This window comes from Limulus polyphemus, unplaced genomic scaffold, assembly GCF_000517525.1.
Source record: "Limulus polyphemus unplaced genomic scaffold, Limulus_polyphemus-2.1.2 Scaffold1471, whole genome shotgun sequence".
NCBI lineage: Eukaryota > Metazoa > Arthropoda > Merostomata > Xiphosura > Limulidae > Limulus > Limulus polyphemus.
In genome coordinates this window covers 256,430-276,019 of record NW_013667081.1, presented here as the reverse complement: position 1 = coordinate 276,019, position 19,590 = coordinate 256,430, and the positions used below count along the sequence as shown (strand labels likewise).

General features: G+C 32.5%; 1 long non-coding RNA gene across 2 annotated transcripts; it reads left to right on the top strand.

Moving 5' to 3' along the window:
- The first annotated feature begins 3,875 nt into the window (after positions 1–3,875).
- Positions 3,876–5,681, top strand: LOC106463734. Of its 2 annotated transcripts, none has more exons than XR_002611542.1 (4): positions 3,876–3,982; positions 4,622–4,751; positions 4,922–5,002; positions 5,541–5,681. It is a non-coding gene; the product is annotated as an uncharacterized LOC106463734 (long non-coding RNA). The 2 variants fall into 2 exon arrangements; XR_002611543.1 differs by having other exon boundaries at positions 3,876–3,998.
- Positions 5,682–19,590: the final 13,909 nt, after the last annotated feature.

Sequence of the window (19,590 nt, the reverse complement as noted above, 5' to 3'; positions counted from 1 at the left end):
AGTACACCTTCTCACACTCGAACTGCTCATACAAGTGCCATAGGATGTGTGTGTGTCTATGCTAAAATCCTCAATCTAAGCTGGTCAGGCTATACTACTATTCATCCAGTTATTTTAGTAGATATGTGGAGATTTCATCTCTACCCACAATATTACCAAGAAATTCCACTTCTGTGCACATTTTACTGGTTTTAAGTATCCCATTTATATTCACTGGAACACCATTTTCAGGTTCTAATTTGTAGAGAATACTGGATCAAGCACCAAGACATTTGTAACATAGATCAGACAATTCTTTCATTGCAACTCCTCCATGTAAGCCGCATTGGTCTCTCGAAAGTGATGTGCTGTTACACAGGCTGAATAGCGTGACACGAAATTCATACAAGCCATCTCTCATGATGGAAATAGCTTTAGGCCTGCTCTAGTCATCCATCTCAATTTGCCAGTATCCAGATGCAAAATCTAATGTATTGAACATCTGGCCCACTTTAAAAATGCCCAGACCTTCATTTGTTCGTGGTAGTGGAAAGGCATCAACATGAGTTACCACATTCACCCATCTAAGATCAATGAAAATCCTGGGCATACCTTCCCTTTTCCTGACAATCACCAGTGGAGATGTACAAGCATTTTTTGAAGGATGTTTGATCCCGTCCTTTGACATATACTTTACCTCAGCATTGGCTACATCCCTAATGCTCCAGAGAAGCCTATGTTGCGAGTGTTTAATCAGAGTGCAACACCTGTATCTATGTGATGATGATGTGTGACTATCGTTTGACCTAATTGACCATCTAGTCTCACAAATACATCATCATATTCAGCTAGTAAGTGATTGAGTTGCTGCTTCTACATGGAGTCTAAACTGTTTGAACAATCCTTAACTAGTGCTCAGATATGTGGGTTACTGTGTGCTCACTTTCAGATGTGACACAGTGGATGCAACCCTAGTATTACTGCTAGCATTGGTTATATCCACTTACTCACAATACTCTTGTCCATTCCAGTATAAAGTTGGATAACAGATTATCCATAATTGCACAACAATACCAAGACTTCATCCTCCTTCAGACAGGTAACTGCTCGAGCTAATACTGCTTGCTTTATGGACAGGAAATAGTTTATTGCCATTAAATGGTACCAACTCACTAGACTCTATCCATAGTAAACCATGGAACATCACTTGTTTATATGGGAGTACTGTGACTACCTCTCCCACATACACTTGTGCATTTCATTGTCCCATGGTCCAATCCAGCTGGCATTGGATAACTCTCTCATGGAACATTACTTCACCAGTTACATAGCCAAAATTGACTGATAAACTCCACAATATATCGAGCAGCTCAAGGACGACGATGCAGAACCGAGTTCAGTAACTTCCCTCATTCTGTGAGCAATGCCTCCTAGATATAGCTGGGGAGTTATCTGTCAATTCACATCTAGCTTATTTTCATTTACCAGAATGAAATTAGAGTTGATTGGTCCGAGTGGTGGTTTCACATGAAGTACCTAATATACCACAAGATCTGCCAGTGTTCTGTTTACTCCTGTATCAACCAAGAATCTATCTCTCACCCTTGTACTATAACAAGCAAATACCAATATTCAATCAGATCTGCAACCTTCGGGAGCAACCTCTCCATTTCACTCTTCCAAATTGGTGGCCAGATCTGACTTGGGCTCTGTTAAATTCCCAGAGTTGTAGTGTTAGTGTTCGCTGTTTGTTGTTTGCTGTCCTGAACGTGTTTAGCTGTGGGTTGAAACCCATAGCCTTGAGTATATTGCTGCCTAGCAAGGTATAAGCATTTTACTCAAAAGTCACCCAATGAACCACAGGTAAAGCAAATGCTTTGCTTCTCACTTCCAATATGACACCTCTATGGAAGAATCATTGGCTTAAGCTGCCCATTCGCTGGGTCCCATTGTGGTTGCATTTCAGCACTTAGCATGATGTTGGTGCCTTGGTAGGACAGTCTGTCTGAGGTACAGCCAGTGCAGCTTCTAGTGCAGGCTTCTTTCTCTTGTGGTTGATTTGAAGTTACCATACTGCTACAGAAACTGATTTAGTAAAGATGAAAAAAAATTGTCACACCCAGGTGGTACCTCATCGTGTTCGTGTTACTGGGTAGTTCTTCCACAAACTTGTCAATGAGAATATCCTCATAATATATTGAAGCCTTACTATGCAAATGTCACAGATCATCCACGTAGGTGGCCAAGCTCCCTGTAGTATTCCTCTTCTGAGTATTAAACTCACCTGATGTACTGCTCAGTTTTCCAGTGGATTGAGCCATCAGTGCGACTCGTAATGTCTTGCAGTCTCGATGTTGCACCTCACCCAAATGGCCAATGGTGTCTAGAATCAGACCATCTAGACTTAAAATCAGGTGTTGTGTAGCTTGTTCTGTAGACAAGTCATTTCAAATAGTTACATGCCAGAAATGTTTCAAATCTTCCTTTGCTTCACCCTTGAATATTGGAGTATGATCTATGTTTCTTTGACGTTATAGGTACAGCATTGTAAATTCACAGTCCAGGGCAGCAAAGCAATGAACTGCGTTTAGTAGCTCCTCTATTTGCTCTTCACAACCTCATGCCTCTCTCTAATTCACTGTTGCCATGACAGTATTTATCCTGGCTCGGAGAAGCTCACCACTTCCCCATGTTTTACTGTCTTCACCATTCGATACCCACCATCTCACCTGCTGGTGGAATGGCTTGCTGATGATGTTAATCCACCAATGGCACCCCCACCCCCATTTATTTTAAACCGTTCTGGAAAACTTACACCAGATTCTGGCTGGTGAAGATCTTAAAGTCCTACATAGACTGCCTCATTTGGTTTCTGACCATGCGTTACGTGAAAACTGCACATATCAGAATGTTTTATTAAAATAAAAAGGTAAAAAAAGCATGGTATGTATATACCACACCCTCGAGCAGGATTTGAAACCTGAATATCTCACACGAATGCTCTACCATTTGAACTGAATCGTTAATCCTCAGCTATTGTTTGTAAAGCGCTTTTTAAAACAACTCAAATAAGAATCTTCTTCGCCCCTCACAAAAACAAGGCCTTACTCATCAGACACAGTGAAATCGCTGGAAATATCAAATATCAAATTTTGAATTATGCATAATTTACAACTTTAGTTAGTATGCATTGTCTGTTGAACAACCTTGAAAGGACCAAAAAGTATTTTGTTATTCATATTTTATGTTTGATATGTAAACTTGTTTCGAAATATTTAGAATATTTTAAAGGTTGCAAAATTCATATTTATGTTGTTTAAATTCCCCGTGAGAGACTTTTAACGTAAAATATGATAAATACTAGACTTTATTCTACACACACTTTGAGCAAAATTTGTCACAAATGACATTATAATTTACTTTATCATTATTGTCGCAGAGGCTTTGTGGTAAGTCTGAAGGTTTATATTACTAAAAGCCGCGTTTCGATATCTGTGGTGGACATAGCACACATACTTCGTTGTGGAGCTTTGTGCCTAATACCAAACAAAAACAAAAACTAAACTATATTTACAAATGAAAACTTATTTTTGTAAGTAATAATTCTTAACACTTGTATAAACAGTATTATTACATGACCCCCTTGCTCACCGGACAGTCTAAGGACTGTTAACGCTAAAAAAATTTTGTTTCGATCCCCATAGAACACTGATAGCCTATTGTGGCTTTGTTCTTGACACCAACATATAAACAAAATATATTATTTACCAAGTAGTATTCGGTAGTTATAACAACACATATGTATATAAAACTATATTTTTATAATATTTAGTTGTATTATACATAAACAGATGGGGCTGATGTCTAAGTTTCTATTGATTCAAAAATGGCAGCATAGTGTTACAGCTAGATTAGTTTGAGATGCAAAATTATACCCAGTATGTAAGATTGTGTCAGGTTTTACGGCTCCTGAATCAGGAGACGACGCAATGACATCGGAGAGGTAAGGAACTTTTGAGGTAATTTGCTCTCCCTAGTGTCAAACTAGAAGAAGAAGAACTAATTATTTCAGGAAATGTTTTTCGTAGGATAACTTCTTAGTTCTATTTATAGTATACTATAGTATTTGTAACCATTTTTGTAACTGTTAAAACATGGACAAGTATGAAGTAATCAAATTCAAATCAACTTATAATTTTCCAGGATTGCAGTTTGAATTTTTTAGTTTTAAAAATAATACCGAAAAATCAATATGCGTGTATTAATAAAGTGTACAACAAAAATTCATAATTCAGATTAATTTGGAAACAAGTATTGCACAGCTTGAACTTAAGTAGACTATTATCTGTACTAACTTATTGCATTACGTTAAATTAAGTATTCGGTTAGTGCACTCTGTAGTGTAGGAAAGCACCAATTCGTGTAATTCGTTTCACTAATGCACCACAGTTGGTAAAAGAAACCACAGCTATATCACGTTACACAGAGGGACTTTCCAGATGTAAGGGAAGAGACTCTTCTTATTACAAATTTGAAGAGAAGATATTTCTGTCCTGGAGCAATTAGCACTCATTAATTTTACTACATGTACGTTTAAAATATATCAACAACATTACATATTTTTTTAAATTCCTGTCATAAGGTTATGGAATTGAAATCTGAAAAGTCTCAAGAAATTGAAGGAATAGGCATAAATGAAAGAATTTTCTTACTGTTGCTATGTTTCATTGTAGTAACTTGGATCTGTGAATCTCCAAGAAGGGATGTTCATAGTAAGTAAAACCTTTGATATATATATTTTACATTTGCAATGAAAAAGAATTTCTACTTTATATATGTACAGCATTTTACCATTAAACTTATTCTATGAATGCTTTGCTTAATTTTCTAAAGAAGATTTTTAAATTTCAACAAACCTTAAAATAATTTCATCTTCCAATAGTTCACATGCAAAAAATACCATTGAAATGATTTTTGGAATATTGAGAGACCTTTGACAGACTTGAAGCTTTCTTCAGGGAAAGTAAGTTAAATAAAATATTTTGAATTTTATTTTTATTTTTTTACCTAGTACATAAAGTTAGCAGTCAAACAATGAGATTTGCACAGCTGCCCCTGTACTGAAGTCATTGAAGTAAATTATTCTTAAGAAGAAAATATTTATTTTTCATGTTTATATTATATATATATCTACATTACTTTGTTCGTACTTTTTAGCCGCTGTTGTTTATTATGATTTTTTAATTTTTTGTCAAAGGCTATTTAGTGAAGCAGAAACATACACTTATATATTTCTACTTTACAAATAGTTTACCCAGGAAAATTAAGTTTTATATATTGTTGCTCATTCACCTTTTACGGATTAGCTAATTCCCCTTTGAGAATCTTGAGAAAACACATTATTTAGATAATATACTTAAGAATTGTGTATACACTTATCTAAAATAGTAAATTAAAAACATAAATTCTAAATTAAGATCCAAAAGTTTTAGTGGAGAATGTAACCTTCGATGATACATATGTTAAACATAATCTAAAACCATTACATTCTTTAAACCTAGGTATCAAAACACATGAAACCAGAACTGTCATCAGTCACAACTAAAAAACTGAGTTTTAGTTTTGAGAAAACAGAAGACAGAACACAAGGTTCAAGGAAAATGTACAAAAATGAAAATATTAAATTGTCATGGTATTCATCACTTTTTTGTTTATATTTGTCTGTCTCAGAATTGGTTTACATAATATGGTCAGTTATTGAATTTAATTTGCTTAATGTGAATGTGAATGATCAATTGAAACATGTTTTGTATGGCATGTAGTCACAGTTGTAGGTCAAGTTGTAACATTTGATTATTCCACACTAAAATATTATTCATTTTGAAATTACTTCTTGGATATTGATTGCCTTGGATGTATATTTAGTATTGAAAAATTTGCAATATGTTTTGTTTACAATGTAGCTAAAATAGTTTTATTGAGGTTGTTGCTCACATTTCTACCAACTTTGTTTTATGCAGTGTTTATATGTTGTAAGCAAGTATATTATTTCATGATCAATGCTAAGTTATTTTTACTCTTGTCAAAACTATTTCACATTTAAATTTTGCTCTTAAAATTTTGGTCAAAAATTTACTTCATATTTGTTTGCATTATGCTTTACTGCTATGCTCCTTATGAATGAATTGGGAACTATTACACATTCCATAACGATCAATGGATTTGATATAGGGTGAGTGGCCTAATATATTACAGCTTCAAATGTATTTTTAATACACTTTAATATATCGAAGTTTAAGAACTGAAAAAGTGGCAACATGAAACAATTTACTACAAGTTCCAGACTTTTCATTATCAAAAGACAGTTTTCTAGGAAGAAGCAAACCCTTCAGTGGACTAACTAGCACTTTTTATGGAGTCAGTTTCTTCAGTTTGTTTCAGAAACTAAGGTAAAATGAAGAAAGAGGCTGTTGGCAATATAATTTCATGAATGTAAAGTAACAGAATCTGATTGAATTTTTTTGTGGGAACTTGCATTAACAGAGATCTGCTAAGAACAAGAGAAACACTGTAGTCATCGATAAATGTTCACCACAGTTGCTCTAGATGAAAGTGGTCTTCAACTTTGAATTTATGACCAGAATAAATTGGCTCACTCATGCAAAATGTTTTGTCCTTCAAGCTTTTGAATCCAATTTCATTTTGAATTAACTTCAACAAATCACTCACAGAAAATATTATTTGTCCATCCTATTCTTTACAGTTAATTATGTATTGTTCTTTACTACCAGTTAGTTCCAAATGTTTCATCAAAAGAAACTTTTAACTTCCAATCATTATAGGAATGCGAAGAATGAATGTAACAATAATAAATTTTTTGTGCATTTCCAATTACAAATGCTTCAACTGTGGCACTTGTGTAAAATATTCTTTGCCCATTTCAAAAACTTTTAAAGCATTCAATATATGTTATATCACAAAGCAAATCAAGATCACTGAAATATCATTGTTGAAGCAAATTATTAAGAAATGCTCTTTCATATTAAGGAATTTTTCTCTGGACTTTTATTTACCTAAAGGAAGAAAAAGTTAGATATGCACATGTCAGAAAATCCATGATTGCACTATGGTGTCTTGCTCTTGTCTGATCTTTGCATTTGCTTAAGCTCTAGAAAAAGGTTTACCCCACACACATCTACTTTGGGAGAGTGTATTTTTAAAAATAATAGTATTTTTGGAATCACTACTTTAATTCATATGTTGCTGTTAATAACAATCAACAAGCCATCAGGCATAGTATAAAACAATCAGGCCATCTTGATGTTGATATGGTACACGATGGTGATGTGGTTCATGCTTTTAAGCCCAAAGAAGAGATGGAGAAATGCCCAGTTTCTAATCCAATTCATCCCAAAGAGATTTATTGAGTCTATGTATAAAGAAATATTTTGAGATGTCACTTGTGTCCACTGCCAGCTTCAACTGTCAATGGGTAACCCATTTTCAGATACAGGATTGTTCAGGAATACCGTTATTTAAAATGTAGTTTGAGATCAAGTCTCCAACCCTATAAACATACTGTTTAACAAATTTTATTTTCTGAACAGGAAACAAAATTTCATCTGACTTTCATTATTCTAAACTTACTTTTAACTACAGCTTCGATAGCCAGAATACATCTTGGGACATGTTATATGGTGGACTAAGATATGTTTGCCTAGAAGGACCAGATGACCATGAGGTACTATAAAATGTATTTAATGAGCTAAGAAATGTCGTACTTACACCCAACATAGAAAGCATTTAGATAATATAGAGATGGAACTTTGGAAGGTAGTTCATTAGTGAAATATGATGAACTTGTTCATTTTTATTTTGGAACAGTATCATACAACTTAGTGCATGGACATAAAGCCATTATGAATATATTCAGTGTTTTGGGTTTAAAAGGAATTCTGTCACTTGTAGGATACAGTGATAAAAAATCCTAGCTTTATTCATAGGTCATATTTTTTCCTTGAAGAGGTATTGTATACTATTTACGTTGAATCTGTTGCATTGTGGGTAAATACCTTGGCACTTGATAAAAAAATAATAAACTGAATTCATTACTTCTAAACATTGTCAGTTTTCAAAACCAGCAAACTTTTATTTTCAAGCTTATAAAGAATGGAAAGACAACCACATTAAAGCTAAAGCTTTTGTTTGTGCAGTTGAATTTTTGTAGACACCATATTACTTTCTTGTACAAGTTGGGATACATAACATCTTGTCACTGTATTTATATTGTGTTAAATTTGGAACAGTTTTTTACCTTTTCTTCAAGTTCAGAACAGACCACATGCAGTTTATAAATTCTCTAGAGATGTATATTGTTTATCTTCATACTAACAAAAGTAAGTGGATAATACGATAGTATCTAAAAATTAATTAACACATTTAACAGCAGTATGTCACTAGTGAATTAAAGTTCAAAGGTTTGAAACTGTCAACTAAGAGACTTGACACTTAATATAAAACTTAAGAATAACAAGAGACCTGTTGGTCCATCTAAGCCATTCCATCCCATTCTCTAAAGTAAACTAAACTTAAAAAAAAAGTCAATGCCACCCAGCCCTTATTAGTTAGATATTTATTAACCCTTCCCTTAAATTTACTGTATTCACCAGATCTAAAGGCAACCCATTCCAAAGGCCAACCACCCTTTTAGGAAAATATAACTGCCTTAACTGAAGATGACTTCTACCCTAACAAAATTTATTTGTATACCCTAGACCTACCATTCTCTCCATTAAGTTTGAAAATAGATGATACACCAACATTACTAATTCTCAAAAGAATTTTAAACATTGTAATCAGATCCCCTTTAACTATTCCACTTATTTCAAGGACAAAAGAAAATTTGAATGAACAATGTGGGAATGGAGCAAGTATTCTGCATACGAAGCATGGCCCAAATAAAGGTGAAATACTCTGTAAAGAATTAGTAAAGAAAGTTAAGTGAAAACTATTCAGGATCTTTAAACACTTTTAATTGGATAAGGAAGAAACTGAAACTGAAATTTGTTCATAATTCATTTTACCAGAGTTTAAATTGATCATCTACCCAAATGTCCAGATCTATAAAATACAAAATTATTTTTAAGTTTTGTCATAAATTGAAAAACTGCATTTCACCATGAAGGAGCACAACAGCCTGATATACCTCATAAACTGACATATGCTGGTTTTGATGAGATAAAGACATCATTAAATGAAGAAGCTTCAAACTTCTATAGAATATATAATTTTCTCTTTTTTTTGTGCATGTTTTTTGTTATGAACAAAGTTTGGCATATGAAACTTAGTGTGCTTGGTGAAGATACTGAACTTTTCTTATCTTTTGACACCTGATATGTGATTACATAATTGTGAAGAAAGTACAATATGCTTAGATTACCTCAAGAAAACATTGGAAATTCTGAACTGATAAACAATATTGTATCAAACTTGGAAGAATGTAGTCAATGAGCCAACACTAATAGATCTGACTTATCCAGTTGAAACTTTGGTATTTATATTAATAGCTACTGGTGCCAATGATTACAATGGACATTTTTGACATTTTTCTGTCAAGACAGTTTGAGATTGTTTAGAACAAATATTTTAAAAAATAGGTCTACTTTCATACACTCTATTCCAGACAAAGAAATGTATCCACAGCTCATAAAAAACTGCTGTGTAATAAAGAATAAGCAAATGTTTTTGGATGTATCTTTCCCAAAGAAACTAAACCTATACGTATAGAGAAAAAGTTCAAGTCATTAATTTCTTGATCAGCTGTGATATTGCATTGGAAAAGTAAAAACCTGTAACTGCTGAGAAAGCAACACAGTTTTTTAAACAAAATAAAATGTGCTTCCTGAAATTTTAAATCTTTCTTGATGCTACCACAACTCGTCTATGGAGCATAAATCCAGTCATCTGGCCTCTTATTAAAAAATCTCACAGTGTACAGTTTCATAATATAATACATTTTAGTTGCTTAACCAGCTGGGCCCGGATCAAATTCAGCATCACATTGATCTCGGAAATGCACCATTTTACTTCATTTTGAAGCACTTTACCATGCACTACAATTTTGCTTTTTCAATAAAAGTCTCACTCAAACATACTTCTTAAAGTTGGTAGCCCTGCCTTCTGCCCCTTGTGGCAAAGATTTTTTATTGTAAATGTATTCCCAGTTAGTAATGTACATAATATTATCTGGAAAAACCTTGATGATCTTTCTAAATGAGCTGTACTGGATGAGACTTTAAAGCTGAAATTCAAGAGGAATACCTTTTACTATACAATCTGGTATGATGTATTTGTATGATTTATTTCTGAATTTGGAAATAATGGCAGTGATGCATCTCAGAAAAAAAGAAAGAAAAGAAGTTATAAACAGTCTGTAAATGTTGTTTTAGATCTTGGGATAAATGTATTATTGTATGCTTAATTTCAGAAACTTTAATATGTAATATTTCAATAAAGAAATTGATTGTATCATCTTCACAAGGTATTTTTATTAGTCACACATTATGCATTAAAAAGATACTGTATTCATTTGTTTTTGGTTTATTTTGTTACCTAAGTTATTTTAGAGATAAAAATCTCATCCTCACAGATTGTAGAAGTTCTGTGAAAACTCATTGATGTTTAAAAGAAATGAATCATATATGTTATACTTATATAATGTATTTATATGCAATGATATTTATATAAACTATGAGATTCTACTTACAAAATTTCATAACTACAGTATGCACTTTTTATCTGTGTTTTTAATTCATAAAATTTTATATAATTTGGAAAAGTGCAGAATCTTAATATTTAATGCATTCAAGTCATCCAAGCAATAGAAAATCTAGAACTTACATAATGATTAATACTGGTTATAATATAAAACTGTAATAACAGTAAATATTATTCTCATTTTGTGTGTGCCATTGTGTAAGCTTATTCTGCATTAAATATAAAATGTTACCTATATGATTTTTCTTTCCATGTTGATGTTTAGTGTTTCTTTATGCAAATATTACTTATTTATCTTTTGTTTGAGTTATTATGAGAATAAACTACTACTTATAAACTGACTTTGTTGAAGTGTCTTTTACTTAACTTTAAGAGTGATTTGTGTGTTACATTTGACACACAATTACTTTTTTTTTCTTTGTGAAAACTGTGATGACATGCTCGTCAGACAAGGATCAGAGAAATATGATGACTGTCATAAAATCAGACCATTATAACACTGACTGTATTAGTACATACCAGCACTAGTAATGAATAGTGATCCTGACAGTGAACTAAGTGTAACTTAAATAAACATTTCTTTAGTTTGCTGTGGTTTGTTCTGCATGTGATGAAACACGTATAAAAGTTTGCTTAACAGGAGTAAACATTCTGAATGTTGTATAGAAGATATGCTGTAAGTTAATTTAAGAAAGATGCTTTTTAAGTATATGTTGGAGCAAATTATATATTTGATTACAGAATAAAGAAGATATCACTACTAGATTCAAAAAGCTTGAATTCTAGACAAAAAAACTTAATGAATAGAAACACTTGGTTATCTCTTAATATTTTCTTAGGTTAAAAATAAGTCAAAGCACAAGTATTAAATGAGAAGATGATGTAGTAAAACAATTAGACCACAAAACATTGCCATTAACATTTAGACATTAATGAACCACTTAAAATTTACCTTTCAACAAGTTTGTTGACTGAATGAGTTAATGTATGGCATGCATTTTCAAGGTCTAAAATCATTTTAAATTTATTATACATGAGCTGGTTGAATGAAATACAGTGTGCAAGTACTTGTAGCAGAGGATGGGTTTGACATTTCAGTATGGTAAAGAATTGTGAAATAACCTTTTTTTTAAACAAGGTTACCATTAATATTTAAATACTGGATACTATTATAACCTGCTTGCATTGAAGGAGGGCATGCCATACAACCTTTGCACAGAATCTTCAATTTCTAGATGGTGAGGTATAGATGACATTGTAATTTGTTAGTCTAAGATCCATGCAGCATAACCATTAACCCCATTGAAGTTAACATTCCACCCACTAAGACAAAACCAAACTAACTGTAGCCTTTTTATCTGGATATCCAACATTATAAAATGTGATAAGTCTAACAAAGAAATATTCTTCAATAAGAAGACATCTAATTTGAACTTTCAAAGCTTCAACTACTTATAATTATTCATTTTTCAGAAAACGTAGTTTAACGATAAAACAAAACATGAACGTGATAATAAGAAGCATTTATTAGACGTTTCGGAATCGTCATAATTCCATCGTCAGTAATCTATGGTTACAAAACAAAAACAATATTTGTAATTAGAACAGAACTATATACATAAGAAATAAACAAATCGAATATACAAATATAACATGAAAAAATCAAAACTGGGGCACAAGTGAAATAGGTTTAAATCCAGTGAAGACTGTGTGTTATTTAGGGATGGGAGAAGAGTTTTTATGTGTAATGTTTCTTTTATAAGAAGTTCAGTATCATGTTTGGCTGTTGAAAGAATTTTAAAGATGTCCTGTTTCTGTATTGTGTTGATAGATAGCAGAGTTGGGAGGGTTTGTAACCTTTCTTCCAGTTTTTATACATATGTCCATATATTCACATGCTTGTACTCTAAGGTGACATTTTGTTTCACCAATAAAGGAGGCTTTACAGTCTCCACACGTGTATAAGTTGACGAGATGTGAACAATGGGCAGACGGCAAACGATCTTTGTAGCGGAAAAAATTTTTAAGTCTAAAGTTGGGTTTAATAATGAATTTAAGGTCAATTTGGGGATAGCAAATATTACATAACATTTTCAACAGTTTCATGATAAGGGAGCTCTTACTTACTATCCTCAAATTCCAAAACATCTAATAAATGCTTCCTGTTATTACATTCCTGTTTTGTTGTATCGTTCAACTACTTACTCTTAATATTTAATCTTAAATTTTTTATATTTTAAATTCCACCACTCAAACAATACCAACATGAAAAAGAGCAAGATGACGGGTCATTTGGCCTTCTGAAGTCGTTCTCTCACTCACCATCCAAGAATAAAAACAAATAAAAAAACTTTACATTCTATACATCACATGTTCCAAATAATTCAACATAACAACATGAACACACCACATTATTAGTTAAATCATTTCATAAGTTTACAAGTTTATCCTAACCAAAAACAAGTTTTGTCAAACAACAAATTTCACTTTAGGTCTTCTATTCCTTGTACTCAAATTGGGCCAAATGTGGCCTAGTGTTTACTTATTTGTGGATCCACAGTTTGACCCATTGCCACAAAAGTGTGCTCCACACTTTGGTATAGGTGTTCAAAAACTTTCTACAAGTGATAACATGACATTCAAGTGTTCAAACTTTCTACAAGTGATAACATGACATTCAAGTGTTCAAAAGGTTCTACAAGTGATAACATGACATACAGGTGTTCAAAACTTTCTACAAATGATAACATGACATTCAAGTGTTCAAAACTTTCTACAAGTGATAACATGACATTCAAGTGTTCAAAAGGTTCTACAAGTGATGACATGACATACAGGTGTTCAAAACTTTCTACAAGTGATGACATGACATATAGGTGTTCAAAACTTTCTACAAGTGATGACATGACATACAGGTGTTCAAAACTTTCTAAAAGTGATGACATGACATTCAAGTGTTGAAATCTTTCTACAAGTGATGACATGAGAAAGTTGGACATACAAATTCAATTTATTTGCTTTTTGTTATTTGCATAAAGCTAGACAAGAGTTTTCTGCACCAACCATCCTTAACTTTGAACTGACAGTCTAAAGGAATGTAATTAGTCAAAAACACCTATTACCATTTTTTTTTAATTCCTACAAACTCCCAGTGGAGCATAGGGCCATAACAACACCTCACCAACGGAAAGTTGTTGTTGCAGTTACTTGTAGCAGGTTGGTTTTTACAGGGTGGAGTTGCTAGCCCTGCGCCCAACCCTCCTCTTCCTTTCTCATCTCCTGGACTTGGGACCAGGCAAAGGCTGGCATGTTCGGTGTGACGAGGATTCGAACCCACGACCCTCAGATTACGAGTCGAGCGCCCTAACCACCTGGCCATGCCAGGCCTACCTATTACCATTAGGCTACTCTAATCAAATAGTGGGATTTCACCATCACTCTTGTAACACACCCATGTCCATGTCATGTCATCACTTGTAGAAAGTTTTGAACACTTGAATGTCATGTTATCACTTGTAGAAAGTTTTGAACACCCATATGTCATGTCATCACTTGTAGAAAGTTTTGAACACTTGAATGTCATGTTATCACTTGTAGAAAGTTTTGAACACCCATATGTCATGTCATCACTTGTAGAAAGTTTTGAACACCTGAATGTCATGTCATCACTTGTAGAAAGTTTTGAACACCTGAATGTCATGTCATCACTTGTAGAATGTTTTGAACACTTGAATGTCATGTCATCACTTGTAGAATGTTTTGAACACCTGAATGTCATGTCATCACTTGTAGAAAGTTTTGAACACCTGAATGTCATGTCATCACTTGTAGAATGTTTTGAACACCTGAATGAAATCACTTCCCTTTCTTTTTTTCTACAAATATACCACAAATTTTAAAATTGAAAATTTTTTCAACATAACTAAACACTCACTTGAAGGGTTTACAAATAATTACATCTAAATATTTCTCCTTTTTCTCACAACACCAATTTTACGTTCCTTCAGGAAATATGCTGTAAATTTTTTCCATTTTTCATATCCCAGTATACTGTTCAGTATTGAAACTCATTTTTCACATTTTGTCTCATTCACTGAGACTTATTCTTTTGGAATACAGGAAGCATTCTTAATGGAAGTGATTTCCTAGAATCTTAGCACCATTAGCAAATTTCAGAATATTATTGTAAAAAAAATCTACTTAAATAATTAAAATAAATACTAAACATCAAAAGTCCCAAAATAAACCTTGAAGAAACTCATCAGCTACATTATATTTTCTACTGAGCCAGTTTCCATCCACATTGTAACTTTTTCACTTCATAAAATACACCATAATGGTTGGTCAGTTGTGTGGCAGTTTATCCTGTTAAAAAAAACTTTCAGAAAGTTGGTGAGAAAACTATCAGTGCTGAAAATTGTTAATTAAGTGCTAGTTTACGAAATTTTTATTTTTAACTGTCTTCTGACACTTCATGCCTTTATTCGATCCTTCTTTGAATAAACTCATTAAGTTGACAATCTCACAGTTATCAGACATTTCTCCAAATTCAAGCACTTTTTGAAATATAAAAGTTTCCACCAGTATTTCCTAATTTTTTAAAGGTTTTAGGATATTATATAATAAGGACCAATAAACTTACTTCCAAAAAAATATTCACAAACTTTTCCATTACAGCTTTTCTTTCAACAGAATTAAAATGTATACAAATTTATTCCTCACATTTTGAGTTGATTGATCAGTTTAGAAATGTATTTTACTCCATCATAACAAAAAACACTTGTAAAGAATTTCAGCTGTTTTCTTCCGATATAATTAGGTTTATTCCATGATTGGCATTACATAAACATTAAAAAATGAAACTTCATGTAAGTTTGGTCTGTAGAGACAGGATTTTTCTCATGATTTGATGCATGCTTTTATTTAAATTTGTTCAAACATATTTCTAGGTATGTTAGTATGTGGAAAGTTACAAGTACATTAGGTTGGTGACCTTTCTGTTTATGGCTCTTAGAATGAAAAGGTGACTTTAATATGGTAAATAAGCCTTACTGTGAATCAACATTATTTTAGAAAGTGCCTTCAGTCTGTTTATCTTGCACAGTATGTGTTGTTATTGAGCATGTGAACCACTAAACACATGTTCGTACCACCTTTTTACATATTGTAGTTGACTGGATTAAAAATAAATCCAGTACTTCACATTGATATGTACAGTGGAGTTAAATATAAGATGAATGTCAAGTATTAAAAGAAAAGTGTAGTAATCTGGAAGTTTTAGTTTAACCATTATACATATAAAATCTGAATTTCAGTAACCCAAATTTAAGCTACATAATTTTCTGTGCTAAATATATAATTTTTGTTTGTTTGTTTTATTTTTCCCTTCCTCGGCTCATTAAGAGCATAAAAACTAAGTGGATACATACACTCAGTTCATGAGTTTTTTTCTATTTGTTTTATCTTAACTTCCTATTTGTTTTAAACCATTTCCTCTTTTATATTTATTCTTCTTAGCAAAGAATTGAAGGAAATTATGTTATAACACATGTACTAGAATTATAGCGTACATTTACTTGAGCAAAGAACACAAGTTCCTTGAACTTCTCCATTTAGGCCATCATATGTGACAAGGAAATCCAACTGCTAAAAGATACAGCCAAGATGTTTTAAACGTGGCAACGACATGCTTGCTTAGTTTTCTGTTGCTTTGAGCTTTTAAACATATTGAATGGCATTAACGAGGTGGTACTTGTAGATTTTTCCAATGGATTTTGGGGCTGATGTTTGTTTTTTTATCTACAGGTTTTCATGTTAATGTGTAAATATTAAGAATACTGAAGATTAAGTGAAGGACCACTGTTTATTTAGAAATTGCATATATATGCAAGATTTTAGATATTTTAGAAGACATAAGTTTAATTATCATCTAATTTATATTCAAGTTATGTATGTTGCCATTACTGACTTCCGATGTGTTCTTGATTTAAAGAAATCTTTGCTCAGTTTTAGAACCTAAGCAACTGCTAAATCTGAATCTTTTCAAACAAAGAGATTTAAGTAAGGTTTTGGTTTCTGTTCACTTACCATTGGAAAACCTTACACTCTATAGTAATTTCTTGTGTGATAAAGACATTGAACAATGTATAAATCTTGTACATAATTGAAGTATAGGTATATAAGTCATGTACTCTGCTAAATTGATAAGTTTTGTCTTTTGATGTTATTACCATTTCTCTAATTAATGGTTTTAAAATTTAAAAACCATCAATAAATTTTATACTTATGAAGCCATGTATTTTTTTCAATGTAGTGTAATGCCACTTATCCAAGCAATTGCACAAATAAATAAGTTTAAAATTAAAAAATATTTCTACCTTAAAATATGACACTGCATTTAAGATTGTAGAGCTTGTAACCATGTTCATTGGAATGTGTATGGTACATTGTCAATAGAAAAATCTATCCAATAATCGTCTGATTAATTTTAACACATACAGTAAATGATATTGGTTATAGTTATTTGTGTAAACAAAATATGTAGAGCAACATAACTGTAAGTGTTGTTATTGTTAACAACTATTTTAGTTGTAAACTGAATTGGTCCTGTTTCAGGTATCAGCAAAGATAGAACCCTGTTGTTACACTATGTATTATCATGATATTTTGTATTAAGTGCTTTGAATAAAAAAATTGCACAGCCTGTATTGTAAATTTGATAGATATTTAAGTATATGCAAATATAAGTGTTTGTTTGTAATTAAGCACAAAGCTACACAATGGGCTATCTGTGCTCTGCCCACCACGGGTATCGAAACCCGGGTTCTAGTGCTGAAAGTCCACAGACATACCGCTGTGCCACTGGGGGGCTAGCTGCCTCCCCTTTAGTCTTTCACTGCTCAGTTTGGGATGGCTAACACAGATAACCCTCTAATAGTTGTGCATGAAATTCAAAACAAACCACAAAACACTTATTGATAAGTATTTAATATTCCACATGAATTTTTTTATACACTTCTAATTACAGGTACTTCCCCACAGTATGCACTTTCAATGGACTGTTACTGATAAATATGTTGCATTTCACATGCATGTTTCATTAAGCTTCTAATTACAGTTACCTATCCTCATTGTACATTTTAACTGGGAAGTTACTGATAGATATATATAGCATTTCATATGAACGTTTCTTTAGGCTTCAAATTACAGGTACATCCCCCTCATTGAGCACTTTCACTGGGCTGTTACTGATAGATATATATATAGCATTTCATATGAACATTTCATTAGGCTTTTAATTACAAGTATATACCCTCTTTGTGCACTTTCACAAGGCCTTTAGTGATAAACATGTAATGTTTCACATGAAAACTTCTTTCTGTTTCTATTTACAGGTACATCCTCACAACATGCACTTCTACAAATCTTTAACTATACTTCAATTTTCACAAAACATGTATATTTTATATGCAAATTTTGTTCAATAAGTGTTATTTATATGTTATTCTACACAATTTCCATCTTCTCTTCTGGCCTGCAACTGATTTTTATGCCATTTTATATGACATACAGTACATGCACATTTCTAAATTTTTGTAAGTTAGCCCATTAACTGCTGCAGGAGCAGCTCAGTTGCCGTTTTCTGACTCACAGATAAAACTGAGTTGTCATCAATCACAATAAAATGGTAATTATCGTCATTTGCATAGAGTTATAGTTATAAAGTGCGACTGACGGATATTTCCGTAATTCGCAGCTGAGCCATAGAACTTCGATGACAGAAATATCGGTCACCTCGCATTTAATGGGTTAAGTTTGTGTGTGAAGATATATAATAACTTCTAATATATGTTTAAGTAGTGCACATGAAAAGCTTTTACCTGACTTGCACACACAGTCATGGATAGAAGACTGGAGAGCAAAAATCATTTTAAGTCTCTCCAAACAGTTCCATAAAAATAGCAGCAATAAATCTGCTGTTAATTTAGTCATACTTCACACATTACATGAATGATCTGGTTTATTTTCATTTTAATATTTCCATGGTAGGTAGGAATGTGGTATTTGAATATTAATTTTGGATTTCAGCTAGTTTGTTTTATTACTTGAAAGCACCATAAGACTCTTAGATGATAAACCATAGTTTTAACTCAGTAGCATAATATACCTATATACAACCAATTCCCTAACATTTATTCTGACTGTTGGTTGATATGATTACAGTCAGAGATCCATTTACTCAGAAGGATACATGTTACACTATAGTATTAGTGGGAACTAGAGGTAACATTGTGGTATTTTCAGGTAGAACTTAAATCAACAGGTAAATTATCAAACTATAATAACAAGAAGTTTAGGAAGATTTGTAAGGCTGAGTGTAAGTAATCTCAATCCTACTTGAAAAAAGAAACCATATAAAATATTCAAACACTTTTATTGAAAGAATAATAATGGCTTTGTGATACTTGGGTAAATTATTATAAAACAAGGTTACTACTACTGGCTTTCTTCCAGTTCATATTTCTGGCAATAAGAACAAGGTGAGTTGCATGTCATGATTACCAAGACAAATCTGTTTTTTAACTCCAAGAATGTCAAGTCACCCAATATTTAGGCAGATCCAATTAATGAAAAGGGGGAAACCAGAGTTTTTAACACCTCTATCTCCACATGTAACCAACATACTGGCAACCAAATAAGACTCACTTAAAGGATAATCTAGTATGTTGGTTAGGTGTGAAAATAGACATATCCTTGTTTAAGCTTTCGTTAGTGTGCAACAAGCTCCGGAAACAGGCTTGGTGTATACATGAAACTAAAATGTATTTATATTGC